Source organism: Papilio xuthus, unplaced genomic scaffold, assembly GCF_000836235.2.
Source record: "Papilio xuthus unplaced genomic scaffold, Pxut_1.1 DF826159.1, whole genome shotgun sequence".
Classification (NCBI taxonomy): domain Eukaryota; kingdom Metazoa; phylum Arthropoda; class Insecta; order Lepidoptera; family Papilionidae; genus Papilio; species Papilio xuthus.
This window is the reverse complement of record NW_013532490.1, coordinates 2,814,936-2,834,511: the sequence shown is the minus strand read 5'-3', so window position 1 is coordinate 2,834,511 and position 19,576 is coordinate 2,814,936. Positions and strand designations below refer to the sequence as shown.

Below are 19,576 nucleotides of genomic sequence, written 5' to 3'. Positions count from 1 at the left end.
GCTCGTACAGAGGCTTTTGTATAAATCTTGACTTGAGTGCATTAATCTAAAACGATCTATGACGGTTCATTATTTTATTCAAAAGGTGTTTGTGTCTGTAACAAAATACCGCAATAGCCCAAACAATAATTCCACATTAATTTTACTTGCTTACTATAGTGTATTTTTACCTACGACATATACACACGTCTACTTAGAAGTTATGTTTGCCTTTTAAATTACATTAACTTGGTACTTAACTTAAGTAGAGAAGCGTATCTTCATCATCGCTGTCAATTATTATTCTAAAATCTTGGTTTCAGTTTCGAAAATATAACACTAGATGGCGCTGTAAAATATAAGTAAAATAATTTATTCGAAAAAACATGACCTTGGTAACATAAGAATACGATCCATAGTTATAATTGAAACTGTTTTTTAATCGGTTTTAGTTATGTTATGTATCTATATAAGTATATAGGCTAATATTAAATACTCAATTTCAAATATTTTATTACTTATTTATATGAAACTTCGCAAAATTCATGGTACTTAATTTTGTTAATTTTACTGAAAGTCATTCGTTACGCATTTTAAAGCTTAAGATAATTACGGAGTCGTCTTTAGTTTAATGTTTTTAATACTTTAAAATTTGTAAAATGTAATTTTAAATAACGGAGTTAAATACAAATTGAAGAAAACATTAAATAAACTCGAGTTTATGAACGTCTATTTTAGTTAATATTTGGTTAGCCTAAAACTTAACAAATAATATATTAGGTATTATTCATACGAAAGGTCCTAAATCTTTCTTATTCGGCACTGGTTACATTCAACTATCAATAATTATAAAAACGTTATAAAATCGCAGAAATCCGAAGACTATTGAACGCTATAAATTTATTCTAATATCGACTCCATTCCATGCCTAAGTCCTTAGATCGGTACATTATCATCGGGCGCGGTTCTCGTTTATTTGCGCGATCGGCAACAACTGATTTAAGGCGCGTGTGTCTTCGGTTCGATTCCGCTCCCCTACGCTCCTAAATACACCTATCCTTATTAACTATATTAAATAATCAGTATTAATAACCTTTATTTATAGGTAGATAAAGTTTAAAATCGTATCTACGAGCTGTAGTTTGTGTTAGTTTATATTATAATTAAATCAAGAGTTAGATAAGCGTAGAATAGATTTAATTGTAAATTACTATAGTCGCAAATTACTTGATTTACTTTTTGCTTGGTATTCAATGTACTATATGTGTCGTGTAATAAAATATCACGTTGCATTAAAATTAAGATCGAGACTTATTAATCCAAACCTATACACGCTATCCTTTCAAAAACCAAAAACATTCAACTTTACCTTCCAAGCTTTTAAAATTGTCGTCTATGTAGATTTCATAATTCAGAACTATTTATTACATATCGTAATTTATTTTTCCGATACATATTTTTTTATAACAGAAGGAGGCAAACGATCAGCGGGAACACCGAGGTGTTCAACGACTCCCATGGACATCAGCAATACCAGACGAACCGCAGATGCATTGCCGGTCTTTGAGATGGCAATTATGTAAATCCGTTGTTTAAATCTTGTATTCAGATTTGAAATATTAAAAGCTTTAGTTTCACTACCCTTGATGTAAGGAAAGGTCCTTACATCCTTTTAATATTAATAAATTGTTTTCGTTACCTTATAAGGATATTAAATATAATCGTAGGTCGCTGACCCCGACACTATTGTCTCTGGCCACACAAAGGCCGTTTAAAAAAGTTCCCGATGGAAAAAAGGTCAGATATTCCGTCATTGTGGAGCCTGTCATTGATCATTTTTTTGAAAAAAACCTAAGAAATTCCGTCCGCGCTCAAATTGAATTTTGCCCCAGACTGGTATAATATAAGATCGCTTCGGCAATGTTTTTCGTGGTTTCTGGTTTTCTTGACGGTTCTTTGTAGTGGGTTTTTGGTGGCGATAGTGTGGGTAACTTGAGATATACGTACGCTCTTTGACGCGCTCCAGTTTTAGACTTTAAACTACCATGGAAGTTTGTGACTAATATTGTTTGTGGCCTATTAAAGATTGAAATATTTTGACTGTCTAGTCACATTAGGAATTTCTTGATAGTTTTATCAAGAAATTGCTAATATTTATGTATATATTATAAAAAAATCTGTTGTTGCTGTTCGTTAGTCTCGCTAAAACTCGAGAACGGCTGAACATATCTTGGTCTTGAAATATTCGTGGAGGTCTAGGGAAGGTTTAAAAGGTGAGAAAATGCGAATTGCCGGGAACAAATTCAGTTTTTTATCATTTCACGCGGACGGAATCGCGGGCGATAGCTAATCTGTAATAAATATTACTACTTCAGGAATTAGAATAAGATTGTGTAAGAAGCAACTTATAAATTAAAGAAATACTAACAATTTAGATTAATAAGACTTAAATTCTTCCATTCTCTAAAATCATCCAAGTAATTATCAGTTAACATTATCAAACTGATTATCCTTGTGACGTTAGATTAAGAAGGATCTCGATCGGTGTTATTTATCGACACAGAGTAGACAAGTCTTTGTATTATGTCATGCAGTACAACACGGTACACTATAGATAAATTAGCAATTTTCACTAAACGAGCTCCGTCTATAAATACAGCGGGCAATGACAAAGGGGTACAAACGTACGGACCGACGTACCTACAACAATGTTCCTCTTATTTATAAGTAAAATATGTCGAACATCCGCGCGATCGCACTGCCTTCACCCATACATATGAATTTTATGAATCGAGAACAACAGTGGAATTGAGTTGATAATGTTACTATAATTATTATTTTTAACTATTTTAATATTTCCAACATTAAATTGGTTATTAAAAAGTATTAATGTTTTTCGTGCTAAGCAACTGAATACCCGGGCATGGTAACATGACACTATTTAACGAAAAGCAAACCTAAAAATAAGAATTAAGATAAATATTAAACAATAAACTATTGAGTATTACGATAAATTAAAAAACAATACGATATTTTGATATTGTTGGTAAGTAAAAATAATTGAAGGAAAACTCACTTAAATGATTTTAAGAAATAAATATAAGGAATTCAAAACTGTTAGAGATGTTTATGATCCGTTTTAAATGCAAAATTTGTTGTAGCATATTTTTAATTAATATTTGATCCGTGTTGCGACTCCGCGGTGCATGAGGCGGCCGCTCGCGGCGACGTGCGTCGATTTATGCCGATACTCGATAATTAAAAACAATCCGCCATATTGCTTTTTGTATGTCGTTTTATTCCCCCTTTTTCTGTACGTCCCTCATTTGATTGTCTTACTTTTGGCCTTTTTTCCCCGCGATGTTTAAAGAGCTTCGCCGTTTTTGCATTAACCCCCGCTATCGGATCGTCTCGACCGCTTTTGTATCGCATTGAGACGTTTTAATTTATATTTTTATCGTTTACGGGTATATGTGTCGGCCGCTAGCTCCGGCCTCGCTCCTTTGTCCCGGCATCGCGGCTGCTTGCTTGTATGTAACGAGACTTAACATCTGTTGACTTGTAAACATCTAAATTCTTTTTATGTCAATTGGAGAAGCGAGCAGTGACATCTTGTCAATTAGACGATAAAGTTTTGTTTAACTTAACTTGATAATATCGACAGTAATCACTCAAATTAAAGAGGTAAATTCTACTTAACTGGTAATCGTCTTAACTAATAGACTATTTCCATTTTGACTTATTGAATTTTATATATTATAGCTATCCCCCGCGACTTCGTCCGCGTGGTATTAATAAAAACTTAATAAGTAGCCTATGTGTTCTTCCAGACTATGTTCTACCTATGCCAAATTTCCGCGAGATCCATACAGCCGTTCTGGAGATACCTTCTAACAAATATCCATCTATCAAAACTTTCGCATTTATAATATTAGTAAGATATGTTATTTTAAAATTACTTTATCCACAAAACACTTAAAAAATCACATCGAGTAAAAGTTCTTACGTTTTCGAGTCCTACAGCCAAGTGACGTAAATCAATAAAATTAATTTCGTAGAAGGTTAAAAAGTAGATCATATTTTTTATCTGTACCATAATTATCTTTTGTATAATATGACATGTTACCTTAGATTCAAAGAGTTATGGCCTCATCAAAATTGTGTTAGATAACGAACTTCTATTATGTCACGATTATTTGAACTAAAAAAAAAACAATATTGACCCTCAACAAAAAGAAATTTTGCACTTTTTCAAATTTGAACACAAAAACTTTTCTATAAAAAGGTCCAGGTGCAGTAAAGGGTTGTTCAAATGCTTCTATCCCTTTCTAATTCAATATATTTATGTTCTATCTCGCTTTGTAACCCTTTACGAAAGGGTGGAGTTTTTTCGGGTCAAATCTCGTGTTTTCTCATTGATTTTTTTTTGCTTCATAATGAGATATTGTATTACAAACTTTAAAATTTAAAAACTCTTGTATGTTTGTTTATTTAAAATTATGCTTTAAAATATTAACTACTCATTAAGTTAAAGAAGTAATAGACAAAAACTCTTAACAAAGTTCTAACAAAAGCTTTAAGAAAACTTTTTAGAAACAGAGACGCGAGTTCCTAAATTCTATCTTATAACAATTACCATCTAATGAAGTGTTTTAAACAGATAGATGTGCCTAATTCGAATGATACAAGCATTCGTCACGCTCTGCCCTCGCTGCGCCCACGCAATTTTAATTTTTATAACGAAATCAACTTCCAATAACAAACGACTATCATTACCAACACCAAACTAAGAATAAGGAAACTAACGGGGTTATTCTGTTAACATACGATACAAAAAAATCTCCAATTGTCTTTCACAGTACGCCTACAACTTAAAATATTGAATACAACGCGCGAGGAAAAAATATAATTAAATAGAATTGTAATTGTGTAATATACGCTCGCGACGCCATCTTCTGAACATCTGTTATTGTCAACACACCTGAGCTCAACTAGGAGTCCTCCGTCTCTATCTAACAGTATTAGATCTTGTGTGTGAGAGGGGGACGGGAGCAGTAAATCAGTTCGGTAGAGATGTGGAAGTGACAAAAAACTCACGCTTCCTGTGTCTTTCGTATCATTTGAAAAAGGAATAATGTTTTTATAGTACAATGAAAGAAAGCAGATGCGGCACCGTTGTCTTTTTGTAAAAATAACAAAACTTATTCATAATAATTTTAATCTATTTAATATATAATATTATTATGAACCTACAGTGTGTAGTAACCAAGCAACCGTGCTTTCGAAAAGCCGCTAGCGCACCCCTTATCGATAATATGTTTTTGGTAGAAACAGAAACGATCTGTTATGTGATTATACTATTACGTAACTATGTAAACTCACAAAACTTTAATACCAAACTGATATATCCAATTGCAGTTGCAAAACATCTGAAAATAAAGAAACATGCATAATCTGCTAATTTTGCTTGTACTGCATAAGCCGCGGAGTTTTGACGTATTCCATACAATGTGGACTTTTTAACAATTCGAAAATAGAATGTTTTTAACGTAACCCTTCCATATTTGACATAAAAAAGAGTTTTTATATTTAGAGCGGTACGCGGCCAGCATGTGAATGTGTTTCTTTTGAATCGAAGAACTGCTCGAAATGGTAGACGCCGATTCGAAATTCAAAATGTGTATTAGAAATAACGGTTTGTCTCCGTTTTATGTTTCAATATTTTTCCGTTTTTTTCTTTTATATCATTTAAAATGTCGCAAAACAAGAAACTGAATAATTTTGAGACAATTATCATAATTCTTACCATATTTGAAAGAATCACAAGAAGCGTTACTAAACTTTTTGGTGCCAAGATATGTCGAATAACATTGGAAGATCTTTGTCAAGTAAAATTTTATCTCATAAAGAAGCAAATTATAATATAAATATAAAACTATAGGTTTAAGACAAGGTTAATACGTAAAATTTACGAAGGTATAAAATTTACCAAACCTGAAGTCGACAGAAAATAAATAAAAAAATGACATTTAATCTTAGTGATTACGTCTATCTGCGATCTCAAAGATATCGAAGCGGACACAATGAATAATCCTATAGTTGAAAGAAATCTTACGTCAAAGGGGTAATTTTAAGGGTAAAAAGTGTTCGTTACAAAGTAATATTTTGACAAAACTGCGGAGTCATGTTACTGGTACCGGGTAGTAGAAAAAAACATAAATCTTTTATTAAAACAGGATGTGAGAAATGCAGTTACATAGAAAAGGAAGTATTGTGGAAGTTGCATGATGAATTATCGGTAACTTAACAAAATTAATGCAAGTAATCTAAAAAGATTTCAACCAGCTATTGGAAATATAAATTTTAGTAATTTAAACCCTTATAATATGACTAGATTTCGCCCGCTACTCTGTCCGCGCGGAAATAAAAAAATAATAGCTTATGTTCTTCCAGGCTATGTTTTACAAAGATATGTGTGAAGTCAATCAACCCGCACTTGTCCAGCGTGGTTGACAATGGCCTAATCACCCTTAACTTAGGGTGGGCTCCGTGTCCCTCGGTGGGGACGTATAGTGAGCTGATGATGATGATCTATGTGTGTCAAATTTCATCAAGATCGGTTGAGCCGTTCTGGAGATACTTTGCACATCACATCCATCCAAACATTTGTATTTATAATATTAGTAAGAAGTAAGATTAATTCATACATACTCTGGTATATATATATATATATATATATATATATATATATATATATATATATATATATATATATATATATATATATATATATATATATATATATATATATATATATGGTATATGTATATATTCACTAGAAAGTTAATTATTTATCTAGATTTTGTAATACGTTAGTACATTTCTTCTAAAACTCTAAAAAGGAATTGATTTTTATTCAATTAAAATAATTAATTTAAGAGATGAACATTACAAAAGCCAAAGACAATACATATCCATCGATTTCTTGTCTTAACAATAATGAAATAGCATTTCGAAATAATTTAACACCGAGGACTTCTACGAAAAAAGCCATTAAATTTTATCGTTGTCATTGGAAACACGAAACTATTTTAATTTTCGTACGACACCGCGTCGTTGGCAAAAACACGACAGAATTACGAGATATTTCTAATTAGAGAGAAGTCGGCGGACGAGCAGATATGCGACCCCCAATGTTCGTTATTAATTTTTAAAAATTTAAACAAAACTGACATTTCTCGTTTCGAAAACAATGCCGGTCATTTCGGGTGCCATTTTTGCTTTAACATTTTTGACAGCGCTTTTAGTGCGAGCGAGATAGCGATAGTCATGTACATTCGTAAATTTATATATAAGACTAGCTGTCGCCCGCGACTCCGTTCGCGTGGATATATTATATAAAAAACTTAATTAGTTTACCCCACCCATCCATCATCAACATTCGCATTTATAATATTATTAAGTTAAATAAAAAGCAGCTCTTCAAAGCATAAAGACGAAAAAAATAAATAAATAGTATCCTATGTCCGTCTCCTGGCTCTAAGCTACCTCCTGACCAATTTTCAGCCATATCGGTAAAGCCGTTCTTGAGTTATAAATAGTGCAACTAACACGACTTTCTTTTATATATATATAAAATCTCGTGTCACTATTTTCGTTCCCATACTCCTCCGAAACGGCTTGACCGATTCTTATAAAATTTTGTGAGCATATTGAGTAGGTCTGAGAATTGGTCAACATCTATTTTTCATCCCCCTAAATGTTAAGGGTAGTCCACCCCTAATTTTTATTTTTTAGGTAAACACGCGGACGGAGTCGCGTGCGACAGTTGGTATATAGATAAAGATAGATATATGGATTTATTAAAGTCATATTTTAAGACAAATCTTTACTCTAAATATGCATCAATACACGTTCTAAAGAAGCAATTGTAAAGTCAATTTATAAAATATAGGAAATAGAAAAAGCTACGAACATAGGTTGATGTTTTTTTAATGTTAAACAATTGTAATTCAATACAAATAAAATTAAATATAAATTAAGAAAACATGTCTTTATCAGGAATCGTATTAACATTAGTTTAAGATAAGATCTCGCTTTGTGCCCGGGATAATTAATTAAAAGGACCAGACTCCGGGGCGCAGTTCGGTTGATAAATAATTTTATTCCATTACTTTGAGATGCTGTTCTCATTGCATATATTTATGATTCTGTTGACGTAAATGAAAAAGAATGTTAAAGCCTGATTTCTATAGTTTTAGTTAACTTATAAAAAAATAAATGTTTAATAAACGACCATTTAGGATTAGATAATACCAAAATATAGTAAAACTTCTAACTATTATAATATCGTAAATGGGAAACTTTAGATGGTTTGTTTGAAGGTATATCTGGAACAGCTCAACCGATCTTTATGAAATTAGGCATAGATGTAGAACATAGTCTGGAAGAACACATAGGCTACTTATTAAGATTTTTTTAATTTCGCACGGACAGACTCGCAAGCGATAGCTTGTATAAAAATAAGAGAAATATTATGTTGATGTTTAAATAAATATATATACACATTTTCTATTAATACTTATAAGACTACTAAGAGATGAGAATAATAATAAGTTTATAGTCAAGTCGCTTTTTTCTAAAATTTATTTATGATTCGTCTAATTTTCGCCACTAATCGTTTTACTAGAATTCGATCCATATGTAGTAATATTACAGAGAAGAACGTATTAATCAGAAAAACATAAACATCTGTCATTTAAAAAACGACACATCTAAAAACGTAGTTACACGATTTTCCAGGCATCGCGCTCGCGGGACCGGACGCTATGTATTTCCGAAAACGCGCGCTTTTTGCGAACGCGCGTAATTTTCTGAAAATGCATTCGTGCGCTCGCCGCCGACTGCACATGTGAAGGACTAAACCGAAGTTGTAATTATACCTATTTTGATGATCGACTTTTTCATTCGCTTTGCAGTCACCGATGCACCGGTTTGTATTAATTTCACCGCATTCGATTGAACATACGAAAAATTTGTCGGTGCGTTATTACGCGCTGTTCACGATGTCACAACCATTATAAACACATAAAAGGAATACTAAGAAAATACTGTTTAAATTAGCTTTTTAATGTTTACGAATACTTTTTTAATATACAATTGTTGAACAGTTTAATTGTTGGTCATATAGATACTAGTGGTCGCCCGCGACCCCGTTCGTTCGGAATTTAAAACATAATTGTGGCCTATGTATGCCAAGTTTCATTGAGATCCGTTCATTTGTTTTTAAGATACCTTTAAAGAAACATCCGTCCATCTAAACATTAGTAAGTAGTAAGATTATGAATATCGTTAAAATATTTGATTTAATATTACATTCTTTTTTTCCAGACTATTAAGTATTAAACTATATTTGAATGATTAAGAATAAAAAGTGCTCGATAAATTAAAGAATTTGAACCCTGGAAAGGCTACGGGGTACGCGGTGACCCACCTGCTAAATTTCAAAGGAGACACAATAGAGCGGGCACAATGTGGCTCGACCCTCGCCCTTCGCGAGCATAAAAACGAACTGACAATTGCGAAAAAAAAAGCGGAAAGATGGCAAAGGTGTCTTATTTTTTAAAGAAAAAACTTCGCCAAGGTTAAGACCCATGGGAAAGAGTTAGATACGGTTTAGACTCCCTTTTTTTGGAAGATATCTTCCGCGTTCCATGTTTTTTTTACACGTAACTGTTTTGCGAAGGGTCCCGTTTTGCAATTGTGCAGTTTTTTCGTAACGTAAATATCAAGAAATTCACCCCTTTTAGGAAGCAGGATGATGCGGGAGACGCGTGAGATAGTTTTCTTTTTAATTTTTTTTTAAATTCTGATTTATGACTGTTTGCTGTAATTTGAAACTTTTATAGACATTATTCCGTTGTATTTTAATAACGGTTTTGGTGTGAAATATGTAACTTTAAACTTTATAGGGAAAATGGATAATTTAAGATAATGTTTAGATTTGAAGAGAGTCGGTGGCTCAGGAGTCAAGCACTTGACTTGCAATTTGCAAGTCCTGGGATCGAATCCCGCCATGTACTAATGTGTTTTTCCATTTCCGATTAACATATGTAAATTTATCCGACGTTCTTACGATGAAGGAAAACATCGTGATGCAACCTGCACATATCTGAGAAGAAATTCAAAGATATGTATGAAGTCAACCAACACGTACTTGGCCAGCGTGGTTGACTATCACCTAGTCACCCCTAACTTAGGGTAGGCTCCGAGCCCCTCGATGGGGACGTATAGCTGATGATGCTTGATGATTGATTAGATTTGCCATTTACCTAAACTGTATATTATTTACTAGTGCTTTCAATGATCATTTTTATATTGAAATAATATGTATAAATTCCTTATGTTCGTGTCTTGAAATAAGTCGAATAATTAGAAAACAATTACTCGTAAAAAGCTTAGAAAGTTTAAACAGTTTGATGTGACAATGAATAAATGTGATAAATTAGCGACAGCGTCTTATATTATTGTGGTATTTTTTGCGTCCAATCAGAGTGCATTGTCCACCGCAACACAATCGTACGGCCCCTCGGTGACCATCTCGCAGAAAAAAAATATAAAAAAGGTCATTTCGGGGTCACAAGTCACACGATTGGAGACATTCTTACAAGGGGTCACGCATTCTTTGATATAATTCAATTAAAATGAGGTCAAACATTCGATACCCTTGCGAATTTTAAAGGGTTTCCTTTCCAGAAATTTGTATTTCTTGTATTCGTAATACGAGATACGTGTGACCCAAGGTCAACTTGTTATGAAGTTCGTTTGTACCATTATAATATTCCCGATAATAAATTAAAATTAAGTAAAGGTATAAATAATAAACTTTAAAATTATTTTAAAATAGCTGTTGCACGCGACCCCATCCGCGCGGATTTAAAAAAAATACAAAATTAGTAGTCTATGTGTTCTTACAGACTATGTTCTACATCAGTACCAAATTTCAGCGAGATCCATGCAGCCGTTCTGGAGATACCTTCAAAAACATCCATCCATCCATCCAAATATTCGCATTCATACTAGTAAGTTATAATGTAAGTTTAGTAAAGTTATAGACTTTAAATTTATATCTTAGTGTAGAAGCAAATTAAATCGACAACACATTTGTATGGATCGTTAGGGTTAAAATTAATAAAAGTTTAAAAGTAAATAACTGGATAGTCTAGCACTGGTTAAAAATATGAAACTTCGATTCAAATAGAGATCGTATTTGAATAATAAAACAGGAGATGTGAAACTATTATAATTTATATTATAAAAAACCGGGTTAATGTAAATCAGCCTTGGATTCCATTGAAATGTCCGACCTTACAACCCAGATCATCTTTAACCAGTATCATTTCCCACGATTCACCCCAATTTTAGGGTTATCATTTTACGCCCGACGAACATTTAAAAAGTGGGATCGCTCAATGAACTGTCTTTTGATCTTTGTTACTTTTTTTTTACGCGAAATGTTTAAAAAATTCGCCAAAAAATATGTGACCCCATTTCCTGATGAGGTCTCGACATTGTGAACTCGGTTTAACCCTGTGTATTTTGAAATTCGATCTGGTTATAAAGATTTTTTATGCAGTTATAGTATAAGTGGCAAGGAAAACTTTTTTTAGTATCATTCTCGTGAGAATAAGTAAATTATATTTTAATTATTATCCTTAAAATGTATCAGTAACGGTTTTATTTATAAAAGTCGATTAAAACATAAGAATTTTTGAGAGAATTCAATTTATGTACGCTGTTTTTTATGCTTATCAATGGTTTAAAAGGAACGTCGGTGGCTCAGTGGTCAAGCACTTGACTTGCAGTCTGCAGGTCCTGGGTTCGAATCCCGCCATATACCAATTTGTCTTTCGATTTCCGATTTGCATATATACATTTATCCGACGTTCTTGCGGTGAAGGAAAACATCGTGATGCTACCTGCACATATCTGAAAAGAAATTCAAAGTAATGTGTGAAGTCAACCAACCCGCATTTGGCAAGCGTGGTTGACTATGGCCTATTCACCCTTAACTTAGGGTAGGCTCCGAGCCCCTGGGTGGGACGTATAGTGAGCTGATGATGATGAATGGTTTAAAAGCAGAGCCCAAGATAGAGCGAACTGGCGACGCGCTGTGGACGCCCTCTGCCCTACTACAGGGACATAGGACTTCAAGTAAAGTCATTGGTTTAAAAAAACAATTTCGAAGTGTCAAAATTATACCTATTTGTGCAATATTTAACCTAAACTACGCCGGAAACAGCTATGAAACTTTATTTGTCAGACAGAAAATGTGCTTTATAATTTTTATTATTCCAACCAAACCAGTCTTTAATTATTAGTTTAGAATTTCTAAGGACCAGTAGAATATCTATTAACTATTGTGTGTACAGTAAAAAGCTTTATTGATAATTACATTGTTGTTTAACCAACTAGCTCGCACCCACGACTCCGTCCGCGTGGATATATAAAAAAAATAATTAGTGTAGCCTATGTGTTCTTTTAGACTATGTTCTGTACGTATGCCAAATTTAATCGAAAAATATGAATAAATAGTATCCTATGTCCGTCTTCTGGCTCTAAGCTACCTACTCACCAATTTTCAGGCATATCGGTAAAGCCGTTCTTGAGTTATAAATAGTGTAACTAACACGACTTTCTTTTATATATATAACATTATATAATTGCCAATTCATAGAGACCTACATTTCAAGTTGTTTACTTTGTAATAAAACACATGTACATAAATAAAAATACGGTACTTGACATACGTAACTTAGCAATAGAATATAGAAAAGTTTCTATATTACGACACGCAAAGATTTTTGTAAAACAAAACCTTTCAGTGTATCTTGCTAATATTATAAATGGGTATGTTCAGATGGATGGATGTTTGTTAGAAGGTATCGAAATTTGGCATAGATGTAGAACATAGTCCAGAACAGTCTTTCCCAAAGTGGGCGATAACGCCCCCTTGTGGGCGCTGCAGGTCTCAAGTTGCGGGTTATAGTAAAAGTTTCGTTTAGAATTCTCCGTTAATATACATATATAGGTCACAATAATTAATTAAGTTAATTTGAAGTTATAGTGGTTTTTAAATATGTGAAAATATGGCTAAAAAATATTTATTTTCAAAGTGGGCAGTAGACAAAATAAGTTTGGGAATTACTAGTCTAGAAGAACAGTTAGGCTATAAGTTTTTAAATTCTGCGCGGACGGAGTTGCACGCGTCAACTGGTATAGGTCTCAAAGAACAAAACATTAATTTAAGAATTCCCAATAAGCAGATCGTATATGTGGCGCCAAACTACTATACTATTAAATGCTAATAATAATAAATCTTTTAATAATAAAAAAATCTAATTATTTAATAACTTGACAAGTCATTTAAAATCATCAGAAATAATTTATGATATTACTACCATTTATATTCGGATCGACAGATCAACCGGTTTGTAATGTCATATTTTATCTGTGGTACATTAAGTTTTTTTTGTTATAAAAACAACGAAGTCAGTAAAACGTTTTTTTCTTATCAAAGATTATTATTTTCCATAACTTGAATTATATCGCACAATGTGACTGTTTATACGATTCTCTCGTACAAAAACGAGGGCGTAGAGATGATTCCCGGTAAAAAGCACACGACTGCATCTGCAAGGCTAAAAATAATTTCCAACGTTTAATACAAAAATCGCAATAATTAACTTCGTTACAGCCCAATAAATTACAATACGAGAAAGAAATGCTACACGATTACTCAAACATAAACGTTTTGCTATCTTAATAGGATTGCGAATGTGTGGGTGGTAGGGATGTACCACTTGCGACGACGAACAACATATCGATAACAATATTTTATAATAAAAAGTCGGCTAGATTACCTGATATTGATCTTGTAGACAATTGAATTGTATCTCTGTTATATACATCGTTTATTTACATTTAAGTATACGCAATTATTTTAACCAAAGTGAAAGTAACTCAAGAAACGGTAACAGGGGGCATAAAATTGCTTATTTCAACTCTGCAAAATAGGATTTTATAAATCAAACTTTTATAAGTAAGGATAACTATTAGATTTTGTAATTATATTTATCATTGTTTTCATAACAATGTAAGCAATGGCTTAGTACTTGATAAGTTTATTATAAATAGACACAAATACTTAAATATCGATATCGATAAAGTTAAAGACCGCATCCCATATCAGAGTTCTCGATCACAAATACATTGGTATGATTTATTGTTAACACGAAGGCAACTCATGTGTGGAGAGTATCATTGTACAGAGCACGCACACATACGTGTGGATTGTTATGCGTGCGTCCGATCGAGGTGATCCTTCGGGATCTTTGACTGTAGACAAACAGACTAGGCATAGAGTCGCCCAAGTACTAAATAAATTCTACCACTTTTGACGTAGCGCAGTAAAGATGCCAATCACATAGCTTCATACTGTGCTAGTGTTTATGTAAATTTGAAAAGTCTTTATAAATGCATAGCGACTCAAAAATTTACAAACGTAAAACGAACGAAAACTTTGTGGTAATTTGAGAAGCCAGTTTGAAACTTATCATGTTTTATTACTCAGAGGGGAATGTGAACGCGACCGATCCTGTCTCTTAATAGTCAAAGTTCGGGATACACTCGCTTTATGGACTGGGATCACGTTGAGGTATCATGAACACCGCACGTACGAGGATCAATATGATCGAATATTGGTCGAAATTAGGTCATTTTATATTTGAAAACATTTGCATATTATGTAATACTAGTACTTTATCTTTTGTTTTTGTCAGACGCAGGAAAATATGTCACTTAATGACAACATGTTAGGATGCTGCTACTTAATATACTACTAGCTGTCGCTCGCGACTCCGTCCGCGCGCGATTAAAAATAGATGTTGGCCGATTCTCAGACCAACTCAATATGCTCATAAAATTTCATGAGAATCGGTCAAGCCGTTTTGGAGGAGTATGGGAACGATAATTGTGACACGAGAATTTTATATAAAAGATAATGCAAACGAAAAATCCGTATATGGAATCTATCCACGCTAAAAGTACGACGTAAGAGTTTAAAACTACATTACTTATTTAATTATTAACAAAACATAACTTATTATATTTTATATTTACGTCCTTAATGTTTACAATTTTAGTATTACAAACAGAATATTAAAGAAGTGTTATTCGGAGTACTTTTTCTAGTGAAGGAACCTACACCTTATAATATCTGCACCAAGTTTTCGTCTCCTACTTGAATTGTTAAACTAAAAAAGCCATTAGGCTTTTCTAGTTTAGGCGTTCTTGAACGATGTTTTCTGATTGTTTAAATAAGTATAAAAATCTATCACAATGCGCATTCTTACGTGTCGAAAGGAACGAGAGTCGCGCATGCGCAACACCCGCCACCGTTGACAGACGACGCGCGTTTCCCGCGCAAAAATAGACGCTGACATTTCGCGCCTTAACTCACTATCAAAATGCAACTAATTATACATATAGTGCGTCTAGTCCATTTTGTTACATTACTTGATGTTGTTTTAAGAATTTAATTTTTATTATTGGATTTTTTTTTAATCTTTAGGTAAAATGTTTATAAGATTATATACAGGATGTTTTTGATTTAACTACAGGTCTGAAAAATTATTTTTAATTTTCTTATACGTCTTGATCTATTGTGTATATAGATGCTACAGTATGTATCTTTATTCATACCTATAAATAAATTCAAATTCGTGTATTAAAATCCAGACCCCCATGTTCCGACCACCGTGATGTGTCTCGTTGTGTTCTCAGTAATTAATCAAAAGAAAGGTATATCGGCCACAGCTTCTGAGAAACAAATCATTGGTGTACATATTTAGGTAACTATAGACACTCTACGTCTAGCTTTTAGGTTTCTGTTTTACACACGCGTGGGCGTAACGCAGAATTCCGTCTGCAAGTGATATGATTTAGCATCACGCTGCATAACTTAATAGCTATTTAGTTATATTAACATTGAATTTAATGTTTATTTTTTATTAACTTGTATAAATCTTTTCAAATATCCTAACGGCTAAAGATCATCGACACTGCCCTCCCCCCGCATCCCGCTACACCTAACATTGTGTTCTGCGCAATTACTCGCGCGAAGTTCAGAGCCGTCAAGATATCTGAAAACAGTTGTACAATAAGACAACGCGATTGTAAAATACTATGAATTATTTTTTATTAATTAGTCGATAAAACGATCGATTAACACGTTAAATGCCACTATGAATTTCACGTATCGACGTGGACTCGCAGAGCGAGCGAGTAGCATTGAATGTGTTAAGAAACATAATTCTCATTTTAAATAAATAGTTTAAAAATGCAATCCTAGGAATGGAATTGAATTATCATCGCAAAGCAATCAGATTATACTGAATTGGAAATCGATTGAATCGACTCTTTGTTTAATTATGTAAAAAACGTCTTTAACTTCTTACTAATTAATTACAAAAGTTTGCAGCTGTGGCCTTTTAGTTCATGGAATGCTTAAAAGGCGATGACATAGCCGAATTTTGTTTTGTCAAGAATAAAAATCTAAAAAAATACTTTTATTTAAAAAAATCTAGTAATTAATATAGAATATGTCACCTGGAGTTAGTCTTGATTACTTACAGGGAAATAATTTTTCAAGTAATGGCTTAGTAGTTTCAGAACCTATTCAACAAACAATCAAATCTTTACTCTTTATAACATAGGTATGGAAGTATAGATTAAACAATTTGCAGTCTAGTGATCGGATTATAAATTGAATCATAAGCATGGAAATAAGTCAAATATCAAGAAAAAAAAACTTCTATTAATCATATGAGAAGTAAAGAAAAAAACAGATATGGAAAGCTGGCTGGAAAGGAAAGAGATAAAAATTATATTACTTATTAGAAGAAACGTAAAAACCTTTGAAAATTACACACGTAGAAGTTGAATACTTCCCTTATCATAATTTGAACTATTACCTTTTAATAAAACAATATGTAACTTAACTTACTTATAACGAATCAATTGAATTCTATTAAAAGTTATAAAAAAAAACAATTCCTTAAATTGCATCAGGCTGGTTTTGTGTTTAAGATTAAAAAACTATAACCAGTCGGAGCCGGCGCTTCCGTTGGAGAAATTATTTACGAGATAAAAAGTAATTAATTGCTCTTCAAATTATCATAAATATTACTATAGGAAGCATCGCATCAATGGGTACAATGAATATGGGTACATGTATTTCTTCTTTAACCATCTAACTACTTATCCTAGCTATAGAACGAATATACTTTAATACATGGACTTTTGAACTTAGTTTAGAAATAGTAAAAAAAAAACAATTTTTGACTACCAAGTTTCTCTTGGTATTGAAAGAGGTAGCAATTGCTACATTGTATGGACAAGGTTTATCAAAAAAAATGTCTTAGACCGGACATTAATTTTAATTAGATCTAGAATTGAGCTAGAGACATAAAAAAGGTAACGTTCATCCCGAGATGGTTGAGTTCAAAAGTAATTTCGTTTTTGAATTTCGAACAGCCGGCCGGTCGAAGGTCAACACTCCAAATACGCTCCAGTTCGCGAACGGTACACGACGATGTTTATAAAGAAAAAAAGAAAAAAACACGAACATCTTAGCGCCCGACCTCACAGTTAACCCTAAACTGGGGAGCCTTTTCTTACGCGTTTTTTGGCGGAATTAAAAGAAAAAAAAACGTTGTGTGTGTGTCGCGCTGGAAGCGAGGCCGGTATTCGCGGGCTGGCGGCTGAGGCGCGCGGTCGCTCCATCAGGCCCCGGACGCTTAGCCGAAATTTTACAGGAGCGCGGGAAAACTCGATTCGATTTTTTAAAAAATTCGTTACCGAATTTGATACATAACAAAGAGCGAGGAGAACGCATTCGCAGCGCATATTATTTTCAATAACACGTTCGTTGTTTATTATTATGATTCTTACAATTTAAACTCATGTATATTGTTTCAAATATTTCGACATTGTCGGAATAGTAGTGTGATTCGTTTTAATTGTTATAATATAGGACCGTGGCGACAGCTGAATTGGTTTTACGTATTTTGTCGATTATGAGATAAACATTATTGATAATTTTCGCGGAGTAGTCGTGCGCGTGGTTTTTACGAATGTTTTTGCGTGCGGCAGCTGGTGGGGGTAGGGTGGGGCCTCCGCAGACTCGTCCCTCTCTATCGGGTATTTTGATTTAGTTTCCGAGACTTACGTAGATGTGGCAATTTTTTTTCAGTCGCGTGTGTAAGGCGCGCGCGACTGCCTCGTGTCCCCCGACTCTACAAGTTTCGTTTAATTTTCGATTTCTCCCGCGCTTCAATACAACGAACTTTGTTTTCAGGTTTACGTAAATAAAGTTTAGTAAGGAGGCGACGATAAACTTTTTTTTTTGCTTTGGGAAAACTGTGAAAGTGTACTTTACTGTGAGTGCGAAAACATTTGGATTTTGTTTGTGCATCATAAAAACATCGTGTGTACTATAACTCTGTTTGATAAATTTATTTTCGTTCGTGTTTGGATGTCGTAGATTAAGGTGAGTTACATCATAAATTTATAACTAATGATTTTATTAAATTCATTAGCTTAAATATAGCTTTATGGAAGTTCAATAGTTGATTAATTTTTATTTAATTGCATGTTATATTTAAGAAATAGAATCACTTAAGTTAGTACAATTATTAGAGTGCATAAAATAACTTAAAACTTTGTAAAGCTTCGTAGTGCAGTTTAGCTTTTGATACCGAATAAAATCTAGACAAGTTAACTAAAAGTAATAGAACATTGTGGTTTAAAAATAATGTTAGCTTCCATAATATAAACAAGATACCAAATAGGTGGTTTATACAGAGATTCAAGATCGGTTAACGTTCAATAAACTTTAAGTAAGTGTTTAATATTTATCTTAATACTATTAGAATGATTATTAATAAGTACCACAGATTATATAATAATAACGTTCATTATTAATTCAATTTATAAGCGACGCCAAATGAATGATATAAGAAAATACTGGTTGTATAACATAATTAAATTAATTTAGAAATAAAATATATAAAATCTTATTAAATAGTTTACATGTTTCAAATATATATTTATAATTAAAAAAAAGAACATACAAACGTATATAAACTCCTCCTTCGGCTAAAATACGTTATAGCAATTTATCCATAATAAAAACAATTGAAACAAGGAACTATTCGCAACCCAATGATATATAAATTCTGAATGTGACATTTTTATATTATTTTTTAAATATATTTGTAATATGAACAGAGCTTTACATCGCAGGCAGTTAAAGTTTCTGAATGGCATTCCGCGTGCTCTATCAGATATCTGGGAGTCGATAAAGGAGTATATCTAGAAATTTCAGGGTCGCTAGGGTCGCGAGGTTTTGAAGCCGTGACACTTCAAAATAGTATGGAATAAATATTTAATACATTAAGTCAAACATTGAATTTATCTTAATATATAAGTTGATAATTTTCTTGATTTATATTTTTTATTATTATAAAGAAGTATG

At 32.9% G+C, this 19,576-nt stretch overlaps 2 protein-coding genes across 5 annotated transcripts in view; both read left to right on the top strand.

Annotated features, from left to right (window-relative positions):
* bent (projectin protein bent) overlaps positions 1 to 19,576 on the top strand; it is a 162,624-nt gene that overhangs the window by 88,142 nt on the left and 54,906 nt on the right. The gene's annotated exons all lie outside the window — the stretch shown is intronic.
* cas (castor zinc finger transcription factor) overlaps positions 17,803 to 19,576 on the top strand; it is an 80,971-nt gene continuing 79,197 nt past the window's right edge. For 3 of the 4 annotated variants that reach the window (XM_013319372.1, XM_013319373.1, XM_013319369.1), the window contains exon 1: positions 18,314 to 18,589. The gene's annotated coding sequence lies outside the window, so the exon portion shown is untranslated. Of the gene's footprint in view, positions 17,964 to 18,313; positions 18,590 to 19,576 lie in introns of those variants that run through there. The other variant, XM_013319371.1, reaches the window with a different exon arrangement.